The sequence below is a fragment of the Capra hircus genome, chromosome 8 (genome assembly GCF_001704415.2).
Source record: "Capra hircus breed San Clemente chromosome 8, ASM170441v1, whole genome shotgun sequence".
In the NCBI taxonomy this organism is placed as follows: Eukaryota; Metazoa; Chordata; class Mammalia; order Artiodactyla; family Bovidae; genus Capra; species Capra hircus.
This window is the reverse complement of record NC_030815.1, coordinates 29,653,603-29,679,008: the sequence shown is the minus strand read 5'-3', so window position 1 is coordinate 29,679,008 and position 25,406 is coordinate 29,653,603. Positions and strand designations below refer to the sequence as shown.

General features: G+C 40.9%; 1 long non-coding RNA gene across 3 annotated transcripts in view; it reads left to right on the top strand.

The window, feature by feature from the left end:
• The window catches only part of LOC106502397, a 28,535-nt gene extending 24,779 nt beyond the window's left edge, over nucleotides 1-3,756 (top strand). Inside the window, exons 3-4 of one of the 3 annotated variants that reach the window (XR_001918427.1) lie at nucleotides 2,201-2,262; nucleotides 3,357-3,756. This is a non-coding gene — a long non-coding RNA (uncharacterized LOC106502397). The other 2 variants (XR_001918429.1, XR_001918428.1) reach the window with 2 other exon arrangements.

The window sequence follows — 25,406 nt, the reverse complement described above, 5'->3', positions numbered from 1 at the left end:
GGAGCCTGGTGGGTTTCAGTCCATGGGGTCAGAAAGAGTCAGACATGACTGAGTGACTAACACACACACATCCATGAACAAATCTATTTTATGAATACTTAACCTCCCTCCAGGCACAACGTTGCTTAATAACAGAGGTAAAGAACAGCTACGACAAGGACAGACTGGCCTCAGGATCATATGAAATAGAAATCCATTAAAGCCAGATCACTCCTAATAGGTTTGTTTTGACTTGAAGGCTTTCCTACCCTGCTATGGGCCACCCTCAACATAGGAGGTTTTAAATGTTTTAAAATCTTTCTTAGAGTTCCATCCATCTCTTTGTTTAAAACAAATTTTCCTCAGTCCTTTCCAACCTGCCAGAGGACCAACATTTTCTTGAAGTTATAGATTGCCTATAATCGCTGAAACCTTTATCTTTTCCTCCTCTGTATGTCAACTTTGTAAATGAGTTTTTCTTTTCTGTTGTAGGAGAAAACGCTAGTGTAAAGAACCATAATACTAAAAATATCAAAGTTCCTGCTTCTTAGGGTATATAGTCTATAAATCCCTCTTGAAAGTTGTTCAGTGGTTTATAGGATCATTGAAATGCAAGTCAGGTCTCACTGGATAAGGAGTCAGAGACTCTAGGTTCTAGTTCTAGCCTATATCTAGAGTCACTTGAGTGATGGTTGGGCAAGTCACTTAAAACTCTAGGTTGCAAATGCGGAACACCTAGGCCAGACTTGGACCACAGAAGTGTGTTGTTTAACCCTTATAGTGTTTGAATGAGGTGACATTTAATTGGGAGAGTCCATATAAGAATGTAGGTTTATATTTTCTCTCAAGAAATCAGATCTGGCCACAGGGGTCCCAGATTTCTACTCATTTTGTACTAGTGGACCCCCTGAGCCCTTTAACATGGCATGGGGCCCCATGACTTCATCATTTTCTACTGACCTTTAGTCTGCTCTACACAGAGGCAAAATACTGGTTTCTGTTTGTCCATGCACTTGTACTCAGAGTGATATTAAAAACATTTAACTACTAAGGCATGGGACTCACCCATCAGAATGGATTACCTTTGTGCTAGGTACAACATCCCAGGGATGCCCTGTTCTCCCTAGCTGCCTGACTGTTGGGGGAGGCTCAAGAGCTCCTGGGGCAAGGGCAAGGGTGGCATCACTGAGAGGCTGAGAGCAGTCTCCAGATGCCGAATACGGTATACGGACTTTGCTGACTGCAGGAGCACATCTCCTGAATTTAAGCTCTGCTTGATCTGTTGTTTTCTTTGATAATATATTTCTGTGCCCATATCTCTTATTGAAAACAAGTAAATGAAAGAAAACTAGATTTTTTTTTTAAAGGCAGAATGGTTTTTCTTGCCCTTGATTGACTTGTTCATTTACCAACTGGCCGCTACAGCATATGAGTTTGATTTCCTGGTACTAACCAATCTACAAACTCTTTTCCAGCCTAAGCATAAGGAACCTCTAATTTTATCCATTTTATAAATGGAGTGAAAATTTTGCAAAACATCTTGAAGAATTTTGCAAATCATTGTACAGAGTTTATATAAGGTCTAAAACACTATTTGAAATAACAAATCACCAATAAATTATCTCCATTTTCTTATGGGCTTTTCAATTTTAAAAGTACTCTGATGTTCTTTCTTTTTTCAATTTAGCCATGGCTATTTTTCAAATGGAATTAATGACCAAAAGCTAGCCTCATTCTCTAATTACAGTAAGAGACACTAGACAGGAGTCGTTCCAGACACTGACCCATCTTGGCTCAGGGGGAGGCTCTGGGCAGTTTTACTATGTGCTGGCTTAGTACCTGGGGCCAGGAAACATCTGTTAGAACATGCGGTCCAGCGGGTGCTCTGCTTAATTATAAAATGGCATTGCAGAGTCCCTTTGAGTTGGCGGGCCTTAGCTTCTAATGCTATACGATCAAGCAAAATGCAATTCTTGATGTTCTGTTAACTGAATATCCAAACTGAGTATTGCAATGCTTTAAGAAGAGTGAAAAAGTTAAACTTTTGTCCTCGGGGAAAAGGTATGGGGGAAAACGAAACAAAGAAATGATTTCTAAAAGCAATTGAGAAGCTTAGATCTGAATGGGTATTCCTTCGATAGGCAATGGGGGAGCTGAGGTAGGAATGACTCACGCTTCTAGAATGAACTGTTTATATAGTGCTTCCTCCTCTTCATTACAGGGATCCTGTTTGGAAGGTCAGGGACAATGACAACTGAGAAGAAAAGGCAGAACTGGAGAAGAGTGAGTGAATGCTGGGAGCATCCAGAGTCCTTCACCTTGAATGAGACGACACGCTTCTGTACTGAGTTTATCAATCAGTTATGGCCCAGGACTTAGGGTTAATATTTGGAACACATACACTTGGGAATTCTTCCTAATGACATGAAACTCTTATTAGTCCTTACAAGAACTTACCTTCCCAAATCCTCTTATACCGTGATGAGAGAACAGAGCCTATTGTCAGCAATGTCTGCTGGAGTACCTTTTGTCTCATAGCTTGTAATCACTTCCAGACCGGGGTATATTTATGATTTACATAATGTTACAGAAGAAGAGGTCTTAAAGGTTTTTTCCTCTAAATCTTTCTGAATTATTATTTTAGACTCATTGCCAGGTTTTTTTTTTTTCTTATAAGGAGGAAGTTGATGAACTTTTAAACATGTCATTACATGCTCCGAAATAGCAACTCTTTGTTCTTGCAGAGTTTCTTGTGGAAATTTTAGGACTGTGTGTGTGTAAGTGAGTGAGTGTGTGTGTGTGTGTGTGTGTATTTAGAAACAGGTAGAAAAGGAAATGGGTGAAAAGGAACACTTGAGGTTCACTGATAAAATTAAACACATATTGTGCGTTTCTGTTAGAAGAAAAGTTGGCAGATTTGGGAGAATCTTACAGAACATTTGGAGTAGGTTTTGGAAGGGCAGCTCTATGTTCACTTTTCATCATGTTTCAGTAATTAGGGGTGGGAGCTGAAGGGTTAAGCCCTAAAGCAAGAAAATATCTCTAGTTCAGAAAACAAAGGGAAACTTGCATATTTCTGAAGATGACATTGGATCAGCCTGTGGATTTCAAGCAATTATGCGATATTATGATCCCCACTGAGCATGCATTAGTTGGAATACTGTTCTTTCTATTTCTCCATATCCCGGGGTTGTACACTGAAAGAGCCCTGTTCAACTTCGCATGTCAGAATTTTGAAGGAAAAATTATAGTAAAATATGTTTAAAACAGTGGGGCCTTATGTGAGTGAACACAACATTTTCCAAGGCTTTCAAAAATCCTTCTGTTAAAAATATGGTTTTTATTTTGTTTCTTATAAATTTTTTTTTTCTTTTCAGTCAAGCTTTTGCCTCCCCTCCTTCCTGGAGAAAATCAGAGAGAAGTTTCAAAGGATATCCATAACACAGCCTACATTTAGGGCCTGGGGATGAACAATGGATTTGTTTTAAATGAGACACCCCACGTGGAAAATAAACAAGTGAGAAAAGTTCATCTGTGGATATAACTCCAGTTCCAGCAACTGTGGTGACAGTCACACTGTCTGAGTAAATGTCCTCCAGAGTCATCTTGAGAGCAAAATGATTATTAATTGAGGTTTCTGTGAGTTGAAAGATGGGTTGTTCATAAAGGGGAGGAACTTTTCTAGACCTCGAGAAACTGAAGACTCAGCTCCTGGGTTGTTCTAAAAGGTGAGGTGTCTTTTAAAAATTGAATTAATTAAAAACATAATTAAAAACAGGCAAAGTATACAGATTAGGAATGATGGTGAATGAATTTGCTATTTATTTTATTCCATGACAGTCTTTCTCCAAAGGAGGGAAGTAATTTGTTTGATCAGTTAGGGAAAGCATGTCGCTGTTAATGGCAGAGATCCTGTCTCTGGATTGCTGGGGCTCATAGGGTGATTTCTCAAAGTCACCAGGGACTTTCATCCTGCGGCCAAGATGTCCCTCTAGTCATTGTATGTTCTCTCCAAGCATGAAAGAGGAACGGGTAAGGCAAAAAGGAAAGCCCTCCTACCCTGATTAGTTCCCTTTAAGGAGCTTCCACAGAAGCACATCAGAACATTTCCACTTACAATTCAGTGGCCAAACCTTTGTCACAAGGCTGTACCTAGTTTCAAGGGAACCTAGGAGATGTGGTCTTTTAGGAAGAAAAATTACTCTCCTAAATGAAATCAGGATTCTATTACAGTAATAAGGGACAAGCAGGTATTAATGTGAAACTTGAGGTCTCTATCATACTCATATAAAATATCCTTAATGCCAGTATATAATCTAAGAATCACTGATGCTCCTGTTTGATTTATATGGTGTTTAAGGCATTAGCTTAACAACCCAATTTTGCATTGAATTGTCTCAGTACACATGGCCAAATTGAATTCTTTTATACATCTCTGATCTTTTTCTCCACTATTAGTGAAGTTTAAGCTACAGAAGTTTGGAAGTACACAGCTAAGGAGCAGAAAATTCCATCACTCTTGAGCCTTCAAATTTAGCAAATAGTTCCTTGTTTAGAAATTATCTTGATAAATGATTGCATCTTCTGCAATCTTTTTCTTCCCCATACTACCGGAGCTTACATTTCCTACATTATAAAAAGGTGAACATTTTAGAAAATTTGTGGGTTAATAATTGGTGAAAAGGAAGAAAATATGAAGACTGGCACCAACTTAGAAGACACTGTTTCCTGCATGGTTGATTATTCTCCTGTGAATTTCTTCACTCCCCTCTTAAAATTCTACCAATTAAAGATTCACTTTGGTTCCCAGGCATCCCTTTCTTAAAATGTCAGTTTATAAAAAGAGATAAAGTTATTAGTCGTTCAAAAATCAGTGCCAATTACTTTAATCGGATTGCTTTCTTATTGGCTATGATACAGCTTCACTTAATGGGAGGTATTTATTTATCTAGTTTATTTATCTCGAAAAATAATACACACTGGTGGCAAAAAAATTCAATCTGAACAAATAAATATACTGTGTAAACAAGTCTCCCTTTCACCCCAGATTGCAGGATTCATTTCCTTGGTGATGGAACAATTACTAAACATTTCTTGTGAGCACTATCTAGAGACATATTCTGCATGCAGAAGCATACATAGGTATAAACACACATATACATGCAATGCAAATATATAAAAATCCTTTTGTTTTACCCAAATGATCAAATATTTGTGTATATTATTTTGGAACTTTAAAAAAAAACATTATTGAAGAACTTTTTTTTAATCAGCATATACACCTAGTACATTAGAAAAACTCTACTAAAATAGGAGTTTTTAGGAAGGGAAGTAATTATGTATTTATGGAGCATGGAGCATTTAACTTTAATATTTTATTGTGAAATAACTGTGTCCTGGGGCCTATGAAGGAGAACGTTAAGAGAAAGGAGAAGAATGGATTGGCCTGGAATCTTAATTCCCGTGTGTGACATTGTTCCTACAGAAAATAATGTTCTAAGCTCGTAATAATTAAGTTGAATACACATCTAATTTCCCTGGAATCGACCCCATTTATGCTTGTTGTCCTGGCATACTGTTTGACCACTTTCATCTTCCAAAATGGTCCCGTTTTGGACGATAATTATGTAATCACTGTTGTAATAACAAGTGGACAAATTAAGTATTTAGAATCAGCTGCAAAGATTAAAAAGGCACCTGACAGTGGGGGTTTGTCTACTTGGGACCCTGCTCAGCTCCTTACGAGCATTAGGATCTGGGTAAGTTGTTTCAGGGCTCTTTGCCTCAGCTCCCTCAGCTTTCTAAAGGGAATAGTGACTGCCTCAGAGTGGAGTTACAAACGCTCAGTTCACGCCTGAGAGGGGCTCATCACCACATCTGCTCCATGTTTGCACGTGGTCCTGCTCAGTTGTGCCTGACTTTCTGCGACCCTGTGGGCTCTGTATGTAGCCCACGAGGTTCCTCTGTCCATGGGATTTCCCAGGCAAGTGGGTTGCCATTTCCTACTCCAGGGGATATTCCTGACCCAGGTATCAAACCCACACCTCCTGGTAGATTCTTTTACCAGTGACTGCCTGGGAAGCCCCACTTTATATGTAGGGTTCAATAAATACTACTTATTATTTTCACAATTTTCCCCCCTTCACCTGCTAGACCACTTCATTCTTACACTGTATAAAACTCTATGAACTGAGATTCATTTAAAGGAGCAGTCATTATCTTCTAGTGATGGACTGTGGTAAAGACATTTAAGAAGAAAAAAATAGACGAGTACAAGACAGTGATTGTTGGTTAGAGGGACCCATCTCTCCCGCCCATCCACAGCCCTACAGAAGAGGGACGTCAGAGTGTGGTTTGAAGGTAGAGCAGCACTTTGAACTTCAGACGTGATTTGATTTGGGCTTTGATATTAAATGTTTTTCATTTTAATAGCATTAGAAAAGGGTGTGTGCATTTTCTCTACCAAAGAGGAGATATATTTGAAATGAAGGGGAGACACTATTGTAGCCACTTGTACTTCACGAGCAGAGCTGTATTTTCTGTTGAAGAAACTGCTTCAGAAAGAGGGCTCATGAAAACTTATAATCAGTCACGCAAGATGCTACATCTTAACATCATGCGTAACTTTCCATATATTTACTATTTCCCCCCAATGCATCCCTTAATGGATCTCCTTCTGGCAGAAGCTACATATCAAGCAATGAATGCTGATTGTTTTTCAGACAACCTGGAAACCCCTGAGGACTTTTCAGTTCAGTTCAGTTCAGTTGCTCAGTCGTGTCCAACTCTTTGTGACCTCATGGACTGCAGCATGCCAGGCCTCCCTGTCTATCACCAACTCCCGGAGCCTACTCAAACTCATGTCCATTGAGTCAGTGATGCCATCCAACCATCTTATCATCTGTCATTCCCTTCTCCTCCTGCCTTCAATATTTCCCAGCATCAGGGTCTTTTCTAAGAGTCAGTTCTTTGCATCAGGTAGCCGAAAAGTATTGGAGTTTCATCTTCAACATCAGTCCTTCCAATGAATATTCAGGACTGATGTCCTTTAGGATGGACTGGTTGGATCTCCTTGCTGTCCAAGGGTCTCTCAAGAGTCTTCTACAACACCACAGTTCAAAAGCATCAATTCTTTGGCGCTCAGCTTTCTTTATAGTCCAACTCTCACATCCATACACGACTACCGGAAAAACCACAGCCTTGACTAGATGGACCTTTGTTGGCAAAGTAATGTCTCTGCTTTTTAATGCACTGTCTAGGTTGGTCTTAACTTTTCTTCCAAGGAGTAAGCGTCTTTTAATTTCATGGCTTCAGTCACCATCTGCAGTGATTTTGGAGCCTCCCCCAAATAAAGTCTGCCACTGTTTCCACTATTTCCCCATCGATTTGCCATGAAGTGATGGGACCAGATGCCATGATCTTCATTTTCTGAATGTTGAACTTTAAGCCAACTTTTTCACTCTCTTTCACTTTCATCAAGAGGCTCTTTAGTTCTTCACTTTCTGCCATAAGGTTGGTGTCATCTGCATATGTGAGGTTATTGATATTTCTCCCAGCAATCTTGAGTCCAGCTTGTGCTTCTTCCAGCCCAGTGTTTCTCATGATGTACTTTGCATATAAGTTAAATAGGCAGGGTGACAATATGCAGCCTTGATGGACTCATTTCCCAATTTGGAACCAGTCTGTTGTTCCATGTCCAGTTCTACCTGTTGCTTCCTGACATGCATACAGATTTCTCAAGAGACAGGTCAGGTGGTCTGGTATTCCCATCTCTTTCAGAATTTTCCAGTTTGTTGTGATCCACACAGTCAAAGGCTTTGTCATAGTCAATAAAGCAGAGGTAGATGTTTTTCTGGAACTCTTTTGCTTTTTTGATGATCCAGTGGATGTTGGCATTTGATCTCTGGTTCCTCTGCCTTTTCTAAAACCAGCTTGAACATCTGGAAGTTCACGGTTCACGTATTGCTGAAGCCTGGCTTGGAGAATTTTGAGCGTTACTTTACTAGCGTGTGAGATGAGTGCAATTGTGTGGTAGTCTGAGCATTCTTTGGCATTGCCTTTCTTTGGGAAAAAGGCCTTTTAGGGAAGGTCCCTGGTGGCTCAGAATGTAAAGTATTTGCCTGCAAAGCAGGAGACCTGGGCTCAATCCCTGGGTTGGGAAGATGCCCTGGAGAAGGTGAAGGAGGAAACAGACAGAACAGGCTCCATTTTGAAAGCAGGACTCCATCTTGGGCCAGACTGTGGGCTTTGAGCTCTATGCCCAGTATCTATGGAAATGACATACCAACTGGAAAACCAGGCCCCCTGGATGGAAGAGCCCCAGGGCTCATACCTAAACTCTTTGTTGCCTAAAAGAATACCCTAATTATCTGTGTAAGCGAATAGAATCATAAATTCTATTATGCTTATTGGGGTATGACCACAGGCCTGTTGATAATTGTCTGCTGTTAACTACCTAGGCTTAACTTTGATTGCATCTTTCTTTTCCTTTGTTCAGACTAGTTTCATGGAATTTGGGGAGGTGGGTTTGGGCATGTACACTTAGGGTATATAAGGTTTTCAGAAAAACTGGTCAGGATCCTTGGCTAAGAGGAGACTCTGCCTTGGGCCCTCTGGTGTAATAAACCGCACTCCACTATCTGCATTGTCCTTCTGAGCGCGTTTGTTTCCCAGAATGCGTGGCTACAACAAAGGAAATGGCAACCCCCTCCAGTATTCTCAGCACAGAGAATCGCATGAACAGTGGAGCCTTGTGGGCTACAGTCCATAGGGTCACGGAGAGCTGGACACTACTGAGTGACTAGCTTTTAAAGGAACTTTGACTCAGAGTGGGAGTGGGAGTAGGAGGAACTGTTCAAAGAGAAGGAACAGGTATTTTCCCTTCATATTCATTTTCTTAAAATTGAATTAGATTTCTATGAAAAGCTCTTTTGTAGAATAGCAACCTCCTTATGGTTTTACCAGCTGAGACATAAAAGGCTATTTGTGGTGAGCTGTAAGTTCTGAATGCAGGTGAAAATTCCCTGCTTGCTAGTTATTTGAATGATAATGAGAATAATATTTTACATAAACCTGACCTTTTTAACCAGGGATCTTAAAATCCTTAGGTCACTGTGGTATATCATCATTTTGACTCTGGGTGAGAAGGTTGCCTGAGAGCTTGATTAATTTTCAAATTACAAAATTCCCTTCTCTTCCTTCTAAAGTAATTTATTTTAATTAAGGTAAGAAAAACATTATGTGATCCTTTGAGGGCAGGATATAGGAATATTTCTGGCTTCTGCCATTACTTCTTATCCAAATAAGGTACAATTTTCTGGATATTTTTGCAAAACAAAATGAACTCAATTCAGTAACAGTCTCACCTCTGAGCTACAGGTTAATGGAAAATTTAAAATAAGCTCTTAGCACCACAATAAAGAAACAAACAAACAAAACAAACTTCTTTTCACCTAGATCAAGAATGCATCTGGGTCTTTAAACAAGGGGAAACCTGGAAGAAGCAACCGAGGAAATCCAGTTTAACCATACTCCTTACAGTGGTACAGGGGTTACAAAAACGTGTACTGAGCGCTTGAGGGCTAAAGACAATGAGCCAAAAACAAACCAGGGACCAGTTGTACTTGCATCAGATTTTGATCAAATGAACTGGTGAGATAAATAGAAAAGTCTACTGGGCAGGTCAGAATGAAAGGGAAACGGCTTCACTCACTTGAGCTGATCCTTAACTCATCTGTCTCGAAAAGAATACAGAAGATGAATCCTCCCGAAGTCCAGGCTCTTTCTCTCTCACTGTACAAGGGAGACGATGAGAGGGAGTTCTGCCTGAGAAATGCCGTCGCACCCAGAAAACCCCTGCCTGGAGCCTCTCGCCAGATCACTGAGTCATTGACCCGAGCAGTGATAGAAGTGGCACCATCTCCGCGGCTCTCTGCAGCGCTTGGTGTTTTTCATCCTAGCATCTGATCCACAGACCTATGCTGCAGAGAAGGCTTTTCCATCCCTGCTTCTCAGAGCAGGAATCTGAGTAATGCACACAAAGCCACACAGCCAGAAAGGGGCAGAACAGGAACTCACGCCCAGGTAGTAGGGAGCTAAGTGTTGCCACCAGCCCTCCTCGCCTGTCCCCGCATCACCCAGATCTCAGCCTCACTGGGGCCCAGGTTCTCTGACCCTGGATTTTGCTCACTGTGGCCGCCTGATTTCCTGGGCTATAGGTCATCAAAGCATCTCCAGAGTGAATCCCTTCTTAGCAGCTTTGGGTACAAACTGCAGTGGCTGGTTTAACGCCCCCAACGGGGCAAGTCTCACTGTGCTTGCGGTTTGTGCCCACTTCTGACTGGCCCACAACTTCCATTTTATTTCAAATTGTTCCTGTTCCTTTTTTTGGCTGAGAAACGGGGTTTCACATCTTGGCCCTTTGTTCTCTTCCTCCTTGTGAAGAGCCAACTGATTGTAAAAGACTCTGATGCTGTAAAAGATTGAGGAAGAAGAAGAGAAGGGGGCAACAGAAGATGAGATGGTTGGATGGCATCGCCTACTCCATAGACATAGTTTGAGCAAACTCCGGGAGATAGTGAAGGACAGGAAAGGCTCACATGCTGCAGTCCATGGGATTGCAAAGAATCGGACATGACTTAGAGACTGAAAATCAACAACAACCCTCTCTTTTATTCCCAATCAATAGCTTATCCTCATTAAAAAAAAAAAAAACAAAACCCATGGACCTCAATGCTCGATCCCAACATTTATTTATGACTAAAACCCACTTATGAGCAGGTGGTTGTCCCAGCAGCACTGATGGACATGTGGAGATTGCTGTAACTAACATCATCCAATAGAACCTTCCTGATGGAAATAATTATAATCTGCACTGTCTCACACAGTAGCCACCTGAAATGAGGCTAGTGTGACAAAGGAACTGGATTTTTTGGTTGAGTTTTAATTTTAATTTCCTTTGTCCATGGAATTCTCCTGGCAAGAATACCAGAGTGTGTAGCCATTCCCTTCTCCAGGGGATCTTCCTGACCCAGGGACCAGACCCAGGTCACCTGTATTGCAGGCAAATTCTTTATCATCTGAGACTCTAGGGAAGCCTCTTAATTTAAGTAACTAGTGGCTACTACAGTGAATAGTATGCACAGGATGGGCATCCAAGGATTGTTGAAAGATGGCTACATTTCTGGATATCTCAGGATCTTAGGTCATGCCTGGAACTTACATCTTACTTCTGGGAAACCCAAGGAAGGGCTACTTCATTAGTAGCAAGTCCCCAAGGATCCAGAGTCATGTTTAAAAATAAAGACCTAGGTTGGCTTTGAACTGGACATGGGAATGGTAGAAGAAGCAGGCCTGGTCTAGTTGGGACTAGAACAGTCTGTGGGATGGGAGATTAGGTCAAATTATAGAGGGAAACATGCAGGACGAAACTTTGACCTTTTTACTTACTAACTGTGTGATCTTGGGCAAGTTACCTGCCTTCTCTGAGCCTTGAAATTCTCATCTGTGAAATAGAGAATAATCTAATAATGATATAAAAATGCCTATTTGTGGATCTTCTAAATTTGATGTGAATAAGTACACTATCGTGGATGCAAAAAGCATTTTCTAAACTGTTGCTACGTACTAAGTTGCTTCCGTTATGGCCAACTCGTTGCGACCCTATAGACTGTAGCCTGTCAGGATCCTCTGTCCATGGGATTCTCCAGGCAAGATACCTCTCTTTAAATAGTAATTATCATTGTTCTGGGCCAGTATCTGGAAGATCTAGGGAAGCTGCGTGCACACGAGGCGTAGGATACTTCCAGGTAGCCGGTGGAGCTTTGTAACTGACAGCAAGTGAAAACACTGCGGGAAAAGGGGATGTACTTAAGTGCAGGGGCAGGGGAAACTCTGTCCCAGGCTCAGGGAAGGTCAGTGATGTGCTTGGGGTTCAGTGTGGTTAAGGCGCCACATCAGGCAAGGAGACAGGCAGTGAGAAAGCCCTGGAAGAGTGGGCCCATCAGGATGTAGGCTTCCAAAGATGATGGCAGCAAAATAGCGGCTCGCATGCAGCGACCCCTCAACAATCATTTGGTGAGCGCATGAACAGACAGATAAGTGTCGAGTGTCTTAAGTCCTCCCAACTCAATCCACTTACAGAGGGGAATGAAATAGTGGTGCCACGATGTTTGGCACAAAGCATCAGCCTTTCATGTCTGTTCCAGCTGGGAAAAAAGGCAAAAACCCTGAGCACTTGCTGTGGTTTTTACAAGGGCATTTCAACTAGGCTCTTGTTCATTTCTAACTATGTAGTTTGTCTCCCTTATTATAATCTACAGAGTCTGAGGGCAGGGACAAAGTCACCTGGCTGCTAAGAGTTACCGAGGAAGTGTTTGAATTATCTCTCTGAAAGAGTTATAATCTAGGAGACACTTCTCAGACGACAATCCTTTTCAATGCCAAGAGGAGGCCTCCAGACGAGCAGATGAATGACCACACCACTTCAGAGAACACAACAGAGAACCGTCCAATCGCTGACCATACCTGGCAGACAAAGAGCGATCCCAGAGAGAGGGGAGATGAACATCCCTCCATTCTGGTTCCGGTCAGGACGGTGACTTGACAGAACCACTCTTCCCACTACAGCATAAGTGAGCACTGTGAGGCGAGGGATAGGACTGTGTTGTGCTGGCTACTGGGCCATCACAGAGCTGGGCACATAGGAGCCCTTGAATAGGCAGTTGCTTAGCAAAACCTATTTGGAATATAGTTTGGTATTATCGAGTAAGACAGGCACACCCAGGGGAGAGCGATACCACTCCTAGGACTAAATCTTTAAGAAAGTCTTGTCTAAGTGTATCGGGTTACATGTGCAAGAAAGTTCAAAGCAGCACTGTTTGTGACAACCCCCAGATGGAGACAACCTAAGTGTCTTACGATGGGATAAAAAAAAAAAAAAAAAGCTGTGATATATTCCCTTAGTGAAATATTGCACCACCACAAGAATAATTGGCATAGATGAACTACAGTTGCAAGACTGGAGATATGCACTGAAAAGAGAATGAAAGTCCAGAAAAGAAAAAGCAAGCAAGAAATAGAAGAGAGAATAGAAGTTTCTACAGACGGGGCAATCCTGTGATATTAGATGTTTCACTTACTGAGTTTCTTGGGCTGGGTATCTGGAAGCCTCCCAACAGTGTACAAGTTAGAAAGAAGCAATGAAGAGATATCAGTTTAGCCTTGGGCTCAATAAAGCAATGTGTAACCCTTAAAAAGAGGATTATTGGGCAAAAGGAAGATGACAGAAATTGAAAACAAAAGGTAACAGGCTTATTCCATTCCTGAAACCCTTCCTAACAGTTTAATGAAAAAGAGCTTGGGAGCAAATTCATTTAGAAATGTCTGTAATCTGTCACCTATGTGAAGTTTAACTGCTTAGTTAATCTGTGAACAGTTTTATTCATAAAATGGATACTGAATTACTCTCAAGTAAATCTTTTATTAAGGATCCAATACTGAAATAGAAGTGGATCTTAATATACCATTGATTACTCTTCTGATGCCCAAAATGGGCGGATCTGTTTGCCTTCTAGGTTGAGCGGAAGGAGGTATCCCAGAATTAATAATTCAAATAGGGCTGTTACACCAGGAGGAGAGAAAAAGAGTGTCAAGGCAGTGCTAAGAATCTGGGAAGGCTGCCAGCAGAGTTTGCATGATTAGGGTGGATAAAAACATAAAGAAAAATATGGTCCAGCGAGTATTGATCTGTTTCCTTTTCATTTTTAAAGGGTGGTTTACTTTTAAACAAAATTGTGTGATTTTCTAGTTACTATAAGAACATAGATGATTCACAGATTCCTTTTAAAATTAAGAGTTTCTGTAAGCAGCATGCTAACAATCAGAGAATTTGATCCTTATGCCTTTTTTTAAAAAAGCATCTTTTATGATGGCAGAGAGCGCAGTCTGAAGATTTCCACGGGACCTTCTCATCTATGGCCACCTTGCAGAGCATCACCTACATTGCCATATCTAAAGCCCATTAAAATTTACAAATTAAAAGCCAGTGGGAAAGAACATAATCTTGGCAACTGCCTCTTGGGAAATTTTACAACTGCAAGAGTGCCATGGAAGAGTGCTTTAAATACCATCGTGGTTCATCCAATCTCCTCACAATTGTATAGGAGGGCATGTGGCCAAGGCCTTGCAGGGAAGAGACCAGGGTGCCCGAGCTTGTGATTGGCTGGGGGCGAGTGATGCTAAGCGAGCCACTTAGCCCACTCTTGCTTCATGAGGAGCACGCCACATGCTTCTTTGCACATTCTTTTAAATCCTCGTGTGGCTGGCATTTGGAAAAATATCGACTGCAACCAGACGTGGCAATCCTGATGACAGCTCTTGAAATCCCATCTTTCTCACAGCAACATCTACTGTCAGCTCCCCACCCCTGTCACCAGAGAGCCTTCCCCACCCAAGTTGTGCTCCAAATAGAAAGAATTTCAGATGTACTTGTTTGGCTGCCTCCTCTGAAGGCCTTGACAAATACTCAGGTGGTAAATAGCCAGAGAGAAATGCTGCTGATAAAATTAGTTCAAATATTTCACAGAAAACAAACCTGACACCATCCTGACACTTGATAGCTCAGCACTTCCGAACCTTTCCAAGCCCTCTTGCCTTCAAAGCCCAAATGTCTTGTTTTAAATTGCCTTTATTATTTTCCCTTCCCAAAGCCCATCCTTGCCACCTCCTCCCTTCAAAAAATAAAATAAAAAAGAACCAGATGGTTACAGGATTGTCCACCTCAGAATTTTAGATTACAAATAGCTGTGTTGAAGGTTAATATCCAAGGTCAGGTGTTATTAATATCTATTTGAATTTTGTTCTTCTGGTCTATGATATCATCTGAGCCACCCAATTGATTTATAACATGGTAATCCCAGACCATCATTCATATTCCTGAAATTCTATTCAGGGCTCGATATCAAACCCTCTCTTTAATACCCTATTTGGTTTTGTCTGGTCAGTAACCTTACAGCCCTTCCTCTTATCTCCTCCCGACAGGTAACACTATACCTGATGTCCAAGATCATTTGATAGATTTTTTACCCTGCCATCTCCTTTTCCTACATTTTATTGCAGAAAAATATTTAACCACTTTCTTTCTTTCTTTCTCTCTCTCTCTCTTTTTTTTTTTTTTTTTTTTTTGAGAAGTATTTCCACGAGATTTCTCTCCCTAAAGCCTGTTCTCCACTTCGATTTTCTGGTAAATTGCCTCTTGAAGTTACACAGGGGTGCTAACTTGTCTGTATCCCATATGAGGCATTTATTTCTTCTATGTAGCTGAAAGTCTTGGGCTCAAACTGCCAGCAGGAGCTGACAATCCTCAGGGCTTTCTATGCACATGCCACACTAAGGGCTACGATTCTCACCTAATCTTCACAATAATCCTATGCGGTAGCTGCCATTATTTTCCTCACTCCGCCAACGAGAAAATCGAGGTTCAGGGAGGTTTCAGAAACTTACCCAAGTTCATCCAGTAATAAATACCAAACTTGGGAACTAAGATTTCAGTCTTCTATTTCTGAAGCCTGTGCTTATTATTACTTTTTAGCTACTTTCCACTGATTATGAGGACTATAACTGATGGGCAGTTTACAGGATACAATTATTATACACAAGTGGGCTCGGTGGTCTTTGCAAAACATGTATTAACACTAAAATTGTATCAGCATCTGGTATACTTAAAAGCTTTTTTTGATACATCTAAAAATAAAATGTATTTTTTTTAACCATTTAAAGAGTAGCATGTGGTGATACAGAAAGTTCGTAATTAGAAGGAAGGAAAACCCATCAATATTCTTAGCAACTCAAAGACCACTATAGTTAACACCTTAATATATATTTCTTGCCATTTTTTTCTATGCATAATTTATATATTTGTGATCTTCTGTATACATAAATTTGAATCCTGTATTTCTTCATCAGTATCATAATAATCACTTCCCCAGAGGTATTTCCTAACTTTTTGGTTGCCACAGTCCCCTAACTGCAGTCAGAGGCATAGTAAGATCCTGATACCACATGCTGAATCGTAAGATAAAATCTAGTCATTCATTATTTTTAAGTCTTCATTGAATTTGTTACATTATTCCTTCTCTTTCATGTTTGAGTTTTTGGCCATGAGGCATGTGGGATCTTAGCTTCATGACCAGGGATCAAACTTACACCTCCTACATTGGTAGGTAAAGTTTTAACCACAAGACCACTAGGGAAATCCCTAATCATTCATTATTAATTTCATCAAGTTATTGAACTGATAATACATATGCTTATTCAAAATTTCAAATGTAGAAAAAGATAAATAGAAAAGCCTGCCTGTTATTCTTGACTTACAAGGATACCTTCTGATACAGAGTTTGAAAGTACAAGCTCCCAGTTTTCTTACTACCCATTTCTTGGACACATACATCTGAATAACCCAGTTCCTTAAATTCTGGACTCAAGAAATCAAAGTCCAAAGAGATATTTTTCCTCTAGGAAAGGTCCATCTTCTGAGCTGTCGCCTTTTGTCCTGGAATTTTAGGTCTTCAGGTAAGTGACAGACCCTTCCAAAGAGCCATATCTACAGAACTCAGTAAATAATCATAATCCCATACACATAATAATTCACATTTTAAAGAGATGCACACATAAGGGACAAGGAAAGAGTTTCACTCTCATAAAGTAAAACACAAGATTCCACTAGGAAACAAAAGGAGCCTTAAAATTTCTCTTTGCTACAGATCAGTGCGTGGCATTCAATATAACAAATGTTGGTGTTTCCATATTCCTGCATTTACTGTACTGTTCAGGCAAAGTACCAGCACAGGGGAAGGCAAGCTTGGAGATCTGAGATGAATGTTTTCTAGTGTAGATTCTCAAAGTCTGTTCTATAGGATAATAATAGTATCTTGGGATGTTATTAGATGTTCCACAGAAAAAGGAGATTCCACAGATGAATAAGTATATATATTTTTAAAAGAAGGAAATGAAGGGTGAAATGGACCAGATAATTGCTTTTGAACTGTGGTGTTGGAGAAGACTCTTGAGAGTCCCTTGGTCTGCAAGGAGATCCAACCAGTCCATTCTGAAGGAAATCAGTTCTGGGTATTCTTTGGAGGGAATGATGCTAAAGCTGAAACTCCAGTACTTTGGCCACCTCATGCAAAGAGTTGACTCATTGGGAAAGACTCTGATGCTGGGAGGGATTGGGGGCAGGAGGAGAAGGGGACGACAGAGGATGAGATGGCTGGATGGCATCACTGACTCGATGGACATGAGTCTGAGTGAACTCCGGGAGTTGATGATGGACAGGGAGGCCTGGTGTACTGCGATTCATAGGGTCACAAGGAGTCAGACACGACTGACTGAACTGAGCTGAAAGAGTAAGACCCCAGAGGGCACACTTTGGGAAAAGATGTGGCATTCTGGTAGCTTTGGCACTAAATAGGTATGTTTTGGGACTAGGTGACTAAATTATTCATCACTGTTTGGCTCACCTTACTTAGGTAACCATTTAATTAATTATCAGAAAATAAGTTTTTACAACCATTTTGCCAACAACTGTTAGAAACAGATCTTGAAGACTTCTGTAACCTTGGGTTCAGACCCGTGTTCTTTTCAATATGGCTACACTGTTTAGAGTGGTGAGCATGGTGACAACATCCCTCTAGTCTTCTTGCCTGGGAAATCCAATGGACAGAGGAGTCTGGCAGGCTACAGTCCATGGGGTTGCAAAGAGTCAGACACAATTGAGCACGCATGCTCCACTGAAATACTACCACTAGGTAAAACGAGGCTCAAGTGTTTTCATTGGAAATATGAACTAGAAAACAAAAAACTTTTAATGAAGAATAATCCTAAAAATAAAAGGTAAGCTATAGCTTGCAAATACATATAACCAACACAAAATTAATATGCAGAAAACAGACAATCATTGCAAATCAGTAAGAAGAAACAATTCAATGGAAAAATGAGCAAAGGACAGAAACAGCCAATTCACAAACCACAAACATATGCCAATAAACATATGAAAGGACTGCCTGCTTTATCAAGAAAATGCAAATTAAAACAAGATATCATTTCATGTCTACGAGACTGGCAAAAAATTTCAAATCTTGCAACACAGGCATGTACAATTATTTTGGAGAATAACTTAGCAATAATTATTGACTAAAATGTGCTCATTCTAAAACACAGGACTTTGACATCTAGGTACATTTCACATTTCACATATTAGGGGGCAGTGTTTTCCAACTCCCTTTCCATCATGGCAAGTTAGAGAATGATGATACTCATATAACACACTGCAGGTAATCTGATGGGGGGTTGCTCACAGCAGGAGGTGACCCATCCCGGGGTCTGTGCTCCCTTTAGGTCCCACTTGGCTTGCCTGAAGGCTCAGGGACCCCCGATTTCCTACTCAGCTGTGAAGTCCTGCTGCACCATTGGCTGGAAAGCTCTGCCCTAGAGAAGTATACTCAAAGAGATATGTACAAAAATGTCTACCATAGAGTTTTTAATATACCCAAACCAAAACAAAACAAAGTGGCTGCAACAGCTTAAAAGCTCATCAGTAGGGAAATGAATAAATAAATTACGTTATACAAGGGAATACCATATAGCAGGTACAATTCATGAATTTGACTACAGGGATAAGTTGCAAAACCATAATGTTGAGTAAAGAAAGCAAAATGCAAAAGCATCCACATACTATATATCAAAATATATGCATGAAAACTGTAAGACAGTCAAAACTGTAGATACTCACATATTTGTTAGGTAAAGATATGAGAATATGCATGGGCAGGGTATTACCACCTCCAGGGTAGCGAATGCCCTTGGGAAAGAAGAGATGGCAATGGGATTTGAAAGTGAGTGAAAGACTCAAAGGATATGTGTGTCATCCTATATCTTAAGAAACAAAACCAAATGAAGCAAATGTGGCTAAAAGTTATATGCTTCCCTGGTAGCTCAGCTGGTAAAGAATCTGTCTGCAATGTAGGAGACCCTGGTTTGATTCCTGGGTTGGAAAGATCCCCTGGAGAAGGACAGGGCAACCCACTTCCTTCAGTATTCTTGCCTGGAGAATCCCCAGAACAGAAAAGCCTGGTGGGCTATAACCCATGGGGTTGCTAAGAGTCAACACGACTGAACGACTAAGCACAGAGAGACTCAAAGGGTATGTGTGCCATCCTGTATCTTAAGAAACAAAAGCAAATGAAGCAAATGTGGCTAAAAGTTATGTGTTAAATCTAAATAGTAAATACATAGGCTTCTAATATAATTTCACTATCTTTTTTGTGCATTTGAAATATCTCAATTTTTTTTTAAAGCTAGATCAATGGTTCCAAACCTGGAAGCATATTAAAATTACTGAGGAGTTTAAAAAATTTCCCATGCTAGGACTACATCACAGATCTACTAAGTCAGAAACTTAAGATGTGGAGCCTGGGTATCAGTATTATTGAGAACTTCCCCAGTTATTCCAGTATGCAGCCCTGAGTTAAGAATCACTGAATCAGATGATCTCAAAAGTTTCTTTCAAATAACATTCTCTTAAGTATTTTAATCGTACTGTTTCTTCATATGGCTTCAAGTGAACACAACTGAGTGAAAAGCCAGGCTCTGTTAATATTCACTGAGACTTTTCCTTCTATCATAACCAGTTGTCTTTTATGGCTACTTATGCCTCTTTTGTTTTCTAGAACCACATGTTACTCCTCTCCCGTTTAGTCTGTTCATCTCTCCCCCTTTCTCCTACCACCTTTCTGAGTCCATCCCAACAGGCACTTGATCCAAGCATCACAAACTTAGGCTTTGAGTCATTCATATGCACTGCTTTTGAACATATTAAATAGATCCATATGCTTATCTACAGTAAGATAGAGGTTTTTCCTTCAGAAAATAGAATACAAAAAAATCATTCCAATGTGTACACTTAAAAAAATTTTAAATAGGCATCTAAAATGAAGCAGAAATTAAAAGTAACTTGGGCCAGAAATTTGAACATTAAAACATTACAGAAAATTGGTAAAACATACACCAAATATATATGTCTACTTTATATCCAAAAAAGTTACTCTTTCCCTGCCACATACACAGAGACAGCTCTTACAATGGCTCCACTTCAATCAAAGTTGGATCACGAGTAGAACAGTAACGAAAGTGGCCTTTTCCAACATTTCTACCCCTAAAGACTCTTTATTATCCTCTCCAACTTCAGAAATTCCTATGAAGTCATCATCAGCCAATCAGTTTCAAATGGTTTGAAATAACTCATGTAGTCAGCCACAGTGAGTTGATACAGAATCAAAGAAATGTGACATTCTCCTTAGCCTGGGCAGTTGTGTCATGGTTAAACGTATGATTTCCATTAGATTTCCCAAAATGTGGAAAAATCGCTTTCAGACCCTCAGCACTACCTCCAGGGATAGTTATTTTAGATTAGAACCCTAACTAAAGGGCCATTGTCTTGAATAAGCCCTACCAAAATCTGATCTCAGGGACAGTAAGAAAGGGAATGCTGAAATAGAATATATGTCAACAGACCAGGAAAACTTCCAACACTACTGAAGTTTCACTGGAAAGCAGACTGATATCCCAAGGGGAGGGGGCAGGGGAAAAGAAAGAAATCATGTCATAGTTCCAAGATTAGACAGACCCAATTCGGAGTTTAGGTTCTACAGTTTTCAAAGGCATGACCTTGGGAAGGTTACTTCATCTCTTTAAACCTCAGTTTTCCCATAAAGTATAGAAAATGGAAAGTTAACTTCCATAACCAAAACCCAGATCTTGGTTTCTAATGGTGGTGCTTTAAGTCACTAAGTTGTATCTGTTTGTGACCCTATCGACTGTAGCCCACCAGACTTCTCTGTCCATGGGATTTTTCCAGGCAAGAATACTGGAGTGGGTTGTCATTTCCTTCTCCAAGGGATCTTCCTGACCCAGAGATCAAACCCAGGTCTTCTACATTGCAGGCAGATTCTTTACTGACTGAGCTCAGGGAAGCCTGGTTTTTAGCACTATTCTCCAATAGGAGGAAACAGGACTCCTCAGAGAAATGGCTAATTTCTGGGGCAAGGACTATCGAATTATGAGCCTGGAGCACCTTGCAGTGTCAGAAAGTAAGAAAATACTCTAAAAAAACCAAACAAGGGTGAGGGAATGCCAAAGGGATGTTAAGAGCTGACTGAAAGAGCTCCCAATGGCCAAAACTGAGATCATTTAATCAACAAAATAAACAATGTGGTATTGGATTATAACCAAAAGTATAAGATAAATATCCTTGAGTCCATAGTGATATAAATAAATGATTGAATAAATAAATGGGAAAGAACAGGCAAATCACTCACATGGAAAAATTCCAAACAATTCATGTAGCTACTGCCCCCTCAGACATGGGCTATGCACAGAGATTTTCTTCTAGAATATACTATTGTGGCAAGAAGGTAGGGGGTGGGAAAAAACCACCTTTTTACAGTGGAGAAAACCTGACAAATACTACTTCAGCCAGGAGTTCAAGCAGCTTAACATTATCAGTGATAAATCACGTTGAGAGCAGGCACTCTTTTTTTTTCCCCTCACATTGCACAGTTTGTGGAACTTCCCCAACCAGAGATTGACCCTGTGCCCACTGCAGTGGAAGCCCAGAGTCTCAACCACTAGACCAGCAGGCACTGTTGGTACAATGTGAGAAGAATGCCACTTTACTCTATGGCCTTCCTCCCAAGGATCTATTACTCAATATAATTATGAGAGAAATCAAAACTGAGGGACACTCTACTAAAGAAACTTGACCAGGGTGCTCCGAAGTTGTCAGGGTCACCAAAAATAAGAAAAGTCTGAGAAACCATTACAGCCAAGAGAACCTAAGGAGATAGAATGACTAACTGTGTTATGAGGTTGTAGGACAGAAAAAGGACCTTAGGTAAAACCTAAGGAAATATAAATAAAGTATGGACTGTGGTTAATAATTATGTATCAATATCAGTTGATTAATTAGTAATTGTACCTTACTAATGTAAGAGAATATGGGAAACTAGGTGGAGGAGTATTTAGGAAACCTCTGTACCACCTTTCCAGCCTTTCTGTAGGTCTTAAACTATCCTAAGATCAAAAGGTTAGTGTGAGAAATAGTTACCTCATGGAGTGGGGATGAGGGTTAAATTAAATAACAAATTTAAAGCACTTAGCACAGTGCCTGGCACATAGTACAAGCTAATGTCTAGGAATTATTGTTGTTTAGCAGTTTTAAGCCGGAGAAGGCAATGGCACCCCACGCCAGTACTCTTGCCTGGCAAATCCCATGGATGGAGTAGCCTGGTAGGCTGCAGTCCATGGGGTCGCTAAGAGTTGGACACGACTGAGTGACTTCACTTTCACTTTTCGCTTTCATGCATTGGAGAAGGAAATGGCAACCCACTCCAGTGTTCTTGCCTGGAGAATTCCAGGGACAGGGGAGCCTGGTGGGCTGCCATCTCTGGGGTTGCATAGAGGTGGACGTGACTGAAGTGACTTAGCAGCAGCAGCAGCAGTTTTAAGCAGAGTTATTTTGTGAACAGTCTTACCAATTCATTCTAGAAGCGTAATACTCATATTACTTGGGGAACATTAAGAAAGAACTAACAAATTCTACCGCCTTAAGCATTTATTTTATAAGCATCAATAATCTTGAGAAGCTAAGATTTTTATCTTTGCTGGGCAAGTCTATTTCATTCATTGCTTTAGTTTTCTAACATTATTCTGCAGGTCAGGATGGAGCTCCGAGTAATGAATTGGACAATGCTTCTGAATTATTAAACTCGCTCTACACAGAGCTGGGCAATGTTCCTTCTAATAAGTTTCCTCCAACTCTGCCTCTTTATCCAATGAATTTCACTTTAGTTATTTTATGAGAAACGTGCTACATACACCTCCAGCATATTGGACCATCTCTGCACTGCTACAACCCTGCATATGACCTGAAGAGTGCATTTTACCGTCTGGTGTTTGCTCCCCCCCGAAAAAAATCTCTGGCTCCTACTTATACATGCATCCCTGCTACTTTGTCCATTAAGCCTCTGTGACCCTGCTTTCAACTCAAACTGGAAGTTGCAGTAACCTTCTCTGAGTGTTGTATTTAGATTTGCTTTTGAGCGCTGGAGCCCAGTGTCGTGCTGAAGGTATCCACAGGCATTCTGCAAGATCTCTCCCAGTATGTCAACTCACTCTGGGCTGAGGCCAGCTTCAGCTCCACCTGATAACCTTTTCCACATTTAGCACCAAGCTGGGCACATCCAGTGCTCCAGTAAACATTTGTTAAAGTGATACTAATTTGGATGCTATCCAAAAAGTAACTGAAGCACTCAAAGGTTGTGATTCTTCTCCCTTCACAGAGGTTCCAGAGAGGGCTTTCCTGAGTTGTCTAGGGACTATTCCAAAGACCCTATGATAAAATAAACGGCTCCAGTGATTGCCTGCTTTTCCTAGTTGTTTTTTTTTTTCTCACAGTATAATTCTCCCTCTTGATTTATCATTATCAGTGTTCTTTTCGTTTCTTATTAACATCAGTTACTGTATTCTTGGCTAACTAGTGTATATAGAAATGGTTAAACCCAATATGTTCCATTTTTTCAACACCAAGGAAGGGGGTTTTGAGACTGAATTGCTGTTTGCTAAATTATACAAACAGCAAAAATAAGACTCTTATCATCTATCCATCCATCCACTTTCAATAGCATTTACTGATTGATATACCCCAGGTGTTGTTCTGGGTACTGGAGATTTAGGGATGAATAAGAAAGTCCCTGCCTTCAAAGATCTCCCAATGCAATGGCGGGGAAACAGATAAATAAATACAAAAGCAACATGACAGGTGTCATCATAAGAATAATGTGGACACTGGTTGGTGGAACATACTTGTAATGATGCTTGGCCCCCTAAAAAACATTATTTCATGGATTTCTTCAAATAGCTCCCTTGTCTTGCAGAGGATACTGAAAGCTGAGAATGACCTTGCCTCTGACATTTCCTAGCTTTGACCATCAGCAAGTCATTGAAACATCCAGAGTTTTAGCTTCCTCCTCTGAACAACAGTATCATTACATTAATGCCTAAAAGTATCTAAATTTACTGGGAAGATCAAATGAGAGATCTCTGCAAACTCTGAAGGGCTGTAAGAATGTGAATAACTATTATTGCATTTAATACAAGACAAAGGAGAACATTTTCACCTTACAACCTCCTCTAATGGTACTCAACCCCTTCAAGAATTGAAAATTTTGTATGATCTGTTTAATCAAGTTTTACTTTTCTGCTTTGACTAGCCTGATATTGGGTGGTTTCCTCAGATCTCTGGTGCCCAGGTTTCAATGCATTCTGTGAGAGAGTCACTACCTGGCCAATTTTAGGCATCATTAGAGGCTCCACCAGAGACGGCAATGGCACCCCCCCTCCAGTACTCTTGCCTGGAGAATCCCATGGATGGAGGAGCCTGGTGGGCTGCCGTCTATGGGGTCACACAGAGTTGGACACGACTGACGTGACTTAGCAGAGGCTCCACCCCTATGACCATCCAGCCACCTGGTTAGCACTTTGGAAGATCCAGTCGGCTTCGAGACCCTTGTTTTTCAGGCTAGAGATTAATTCATATTTTATAGCAAAAAAAAATTTTTTTTAAATCAAGAGATGCTACATCTTCAAAAAGTAAGCTTGGATCTTGTTTGCAAAAGGTAGTAGCGATTGAGAAGGCGAGTGAAGGTGAGAGCTGGAAAGAGAGTCGGAATACCCTTTCGCACTGGCTGGCATGGGCTTGGGCGTCCTGGCTGGATCCAAAGCAAACAGGCCGACAGGACATGGAGACGCATGCTTTTCTTGTGAGCCCAACAAATGTAAAGCTCCCTTAATCCACACCAAAATAAAACTGAAATGTAAGCCGAGAGGAGCCCAGACCCAGCGTGACCTCTGCCATGGCGTCCCGGTATCCATCCTCCCACCTATTGAGATCCCTGGCCGTGCAGAGATTTCACCTAAAAAAGTGCTCCCTTGTCCCGCCCTTCCCCCTCCCATATTCTTTTGACATTTTTTGCCACCCAAACAGCATCCCCAAATGCCTCCTTGGGTGACATCGCAGATAGCCATGGGTTGCTTCTGGTATCCCATCTGTTCCGGCAGGCCTGGCCTCCGCGAGGGCGAAATGCGAAGGGAGTGTTGAGTGGAGGCTGGGTGGGGGCGGGGTGGGGATCGGGCCTTTGAAGCTGTTTTCTTCTATCGGGCGCTGCAGCTGTCGGCGTTGGCTGCGGAAGCCCGTGATTGTCCTTGCAGCTCCCGTTGCCGGCGGTGCACTGTGCTTTGGGATATTAATTGGGCTTTCATTATGCGAACGTACCCAGAGGCTTTTGCAGTTGATTCCTATATCTATATTGATTCAT